The sequence below is a fragment of the Carlito syrichta genome, unplaced genomic scaffold, assembly GCF_000164805.1.
Source record: "Carlito syrichta isolate Samal-C Ts95f unplaced genomic scaffold, Tarsius_syrichta-2.0.1 Scaffold138851, whole genome shotgun sequence".
Taxonomy (NCBI): domain Eukaryota; kingdom Metazoa; phylum Chordata; class Mammalia; order Primates; family Tarsiidae; genus Carlito; species Carlito syrichta.
The window spans coordinates 27,822-31,872 of NW_007082947.1; positions in this window are offsets into that span (position 1 = coordinate 27,822).

Sequence of the window (4,051 nt, forward strand, 5' to 3'; positions counted from 1 at the left end):
CAAGAGAGAGAGAGAGAGAGAGAGAGAGAGACACACACACACACACACACACACACACACACACACACACACACACACACCTGGCTTCAAGCAAAACAAAGTGGCTCAATGTCTGTAATCCCAGCACTTTGGGAGAGAGAGGCAAGAAGATTGCCTGAGCCCAGAGGTTCGAGACCAGCCTGAGCAACTTGGTGAGACCTCAACTCTACAATAAATAAATTAGCTGGGTGTGTTGGCACGCACCCGTAGTTCCAGCTACTTGTAAGGCTGAAGCAGAAGGATCGGTCGCCTGAACCCAGCAAGAGGAGACTGGTGGCTGTGAGCATGCCACTGCACTCCAGCCTGGGTGAATGCTGGGATTACAGGCGTGAGTCACCACACCCTGCTCTCTGTGTGACCCTTGATTTTAACAATGATGCCGGGTGTGGTGGCTCAAGCCTGTAATCCCAGCACTTTGGGAGACTGAGGCGAGAGGACTGCCTGTGCCCAGGGGTTCGAGACCAGCCTGGGCAACTTGGCGAGACCTCATCTCTACAATAATTCAAATAATTAGTCAGGTATGGTACCGCATGCCTATAGTTCCATAGGCACTTGGAAGGCTGAGACAGAAGGATTGCCTGAGTCCAGCAGGTCGAGGTTGCGGTGGCCATGAGCATGCCACTGCACTCCAGTCTGGGCAACAGAGTGAGACTCAGACTCAAAAAACACAAACAAACAAACAAACAAAATCAACGACTCCTGGCGGAGGCTCCTCTCCATTCCTCAAACATTTGCTGAGCATGACCATTCTCATAACAGGTGCTATGAATGAAAGGAAACAAGACAGATCAGAGAATCACAGGGTTGGCACTGAGTGACAGCAGCAAGTGCAGCAGTCTGTCTCCTATGAAGACACACTTCTCACAGAGACTGTGATGACTATGCAGTCTTTCCAGCTGCACTGGAGTCACTGATTCTCTCTAGAGATTCCCTCTCCTTCTCCAGTGTTCTCGTGATCACCACACCACACCTTTCCTGTCAAGTAGCTCACAATGATGTTGTTCTATCAGTTCTCATTAATTTTATTTAGAACTCATCACCGATTAAACATCACGAATTCACTTATTTTCACTTCTTCAAAGTTGGATTTTGCTGCAAATCCATGCATTTGCTTACTACGCATCAGATAATTTTATTATACTTCTTCAGATGCTCCAAAGCACCAGTCCAGCAAACAATTTTTCAAATCTAATAACCACCCTTCACAAAAACTAAAAAGCCAAATTATTCTGGCAACTCTTTTTTTCAGTTTTGAGTTCATCAGCGTTTGACGTAGCGTGTCCTTTGACAGTGCACATCGGTACAACAGCGCAGAGAGGTCTGCTCCTGTTCCTTCACATGAAGGCAGGAGCAGAGGGGCCAGGCACTTGGGCCATAGCATCGCAGTATGAGATCAGACCTGCAGGACCCTCCTGCTGGGAGTGCTTCGCTGTGGACAGACAGCTTTCACTCGTGCAACTAACTTAGTAGTCAGGTAACACTTGTGGACACAGCAATCTGCAGTGGAAGGTTTCATCAGGTGGTGTCTCTGTGTCTGTCACAGGTCACGTGTCCACATGACAATGTGTCCACTGGCTTTGTTTCCTTGGTCCCAAGCACAGTGTCAACAAATCCCACAGAGTTTGGTAAAACGAATCAGTCTTCGAAAGTGTGAGGCATTTTGTTTTTAGTAATGAATCACGTGACATTGTACCTAACTTCTCTAGCCCAATATGACACTAATATGATGATCATTAAAAAAACTCTTTATACCAGATTATTATTTTTTTAATCCACACACTTTTCTACTTAACACAGATGTTATAGGGTAAAGTGACTGTGAGGCTTGCTTGGCACTCCTTCTTCATTTGGTAATTTCTTCATGCAAACAAGACATTTAGGCAAAGGAAGAGAACCACCAAGAATCCAGATTTGAGGCAGTTGCTGTACTGCCTAACTAGTGGCAGTTTTTTTTTTTTTTTTGATCAGTGTTAGTCTTGTAAGTTCACCGACGTTCTGGATTTAGTTAATGTGAAAAAAGTTAATACAAACATTAAATCTATTCCCGAACAGTGAAAAAATTGGGTAATTTGAACAGGGCCTGTGGTTTCGTTAATAGCAATGTACCAGTGTTAACTTTTTTGTTATTAACATTAGGGGAAGGTGAGAATACATGAAAACTGTACCATCTCTGCAACTCTTTTGTAAATAGAAAAATACCTCAAAATAAAAAGGTACAAAGACTAAATTACTAAATATAAAATACTTAAGGAGACTGCAGAGGTTTTATGGGTTCAGAAAATGGATACAACAAATTTGAAGGCCTTCTGACCAGAATGTTCTAAAACAAACTGCACTGAAAAAGTAAAAACAAAATCAAAAACCTAAGCACATAGCTTACAAAAATAGGGAGAAAAACCCAAATACTTTGGTTCAATAATTAAAACAAAAAAATTCATAAAATACAAATGACTGACCATCATATTATACATTATTTTTAGAAAATTGATTTTCTGTAGTCCTAAAGGCATACAGTCTGCTTTAACGAATTCATTTAACTACTGTTTTATTTTTAATTTTTTTTGAGTTGGAGTCTCACTCTGTTGCCCAGACTGGAGTGCAGTGGCTGCTCCCAGCCACCGCAGCCTCGACCTGCTGGGCTCCGGCAATCCTTCTGCCTCAGTCTTTCGAGCAGCTGGAACTACAGGCACCGCGCTACCACACCTGGCTAATTTTTTGATTTATTGTAGAGATGAGGTCTTGCGGCCCAGGCAGGTCGCGAATTAACTACTGTTTTAAATTAGATTCAATTTTTTTTGTTTTAAAAATAAACATATTTCAGCACAAAGTGGTCTAATTAAAAATAGGCTGGGCTTGGTGGCTCAGCCTGTAATCCCAGCACTTTGGGAAGCCAAGGTGAGTGGATTGCCTGAGTCCGTGGGTTCGAGACTAGACCGGGCAACTTGGCGAGACCTAATCTCTACAATAAATCAAAAATTAGTTGGGTGTGGTAGCACGCACCTATAGTTCCGGCTACTTGGAAGGCTGAGGTGGAAGAATCGCTAGAGCCCAATGGGTCGATGCTAGGGTGGCTGTGAGTGTGCTACTGCACTCTAGCCTGGGCGACGAAGTGAGACTTCAACTCAAAAAAGTAAAAAATAAATAAATGTTTAAACATTTCTTTAAAAATTGACTATGTAGCTGGGCTCAGTGGCTCAGTCTGTAATCCCGTGCCTTGGGAGGCTGAGGTGAGTGGATTGCCTGAGCCTGCAGGTTCGAGACCCGCCTGGGCAACTTGGTGAGACCTCATCTCTACAATAAATCAAAAATTAGCCAGGCGTGGTAGCGCACGCTTGCAGTTCCAGCTACTTGGAAGGCTGAGGCGGAAGGATCGCCGGAGCCCAGCAGGTCGAGGCTGTGGTGGCCGAAGTGGCCACTGCACTCCAGTCTGGGCGACAGAGTGAGACTCCAATTAAAAAAAAAAAAAAAATTGACTATGTAATTCCATCATGTTTTGGTGTATTTTTAACATCAAAAGCTAATAAATAATAAAAAAAGAAATAATAGAGAACATTAACAAAATAAATTATGTTCTATTTGATATTACCTAGTGTCAGATAATAAGGACAATGACCAAAAAAACTGGCCGGGTGCAGTGGCTCATGCCTATAATCCCAGGACTTTGGGAAGTGGAGGCGAGAGGGTTGCCTGAGCCCAGGGGCTCAAGACCAGCCTGGGCATCTTGTAGAGACCTCGTCTCTACAATAAATCAAAAAAATTAGCCAGCTGTGGTGGCATGTGCCTGTAGTTCCAATTACTTGGGAGGCTGAGGCAGAAGAATTGCTTGAGCCCAGGAGGTCAAGACTGTTGTGGCTGTGAGCATGCAACTGCAACTCTAGCCTGGGCAATAGTGATACCCCAACTCGGAAAAAAAAAAAAAGAATAAAAAACTAAAGATAATAATCACACACACCTTCTAGGTTAGTAGAAAAGTTAGGAAAAGAAATTTAAAGAAACTGAGTATTCTGCACGC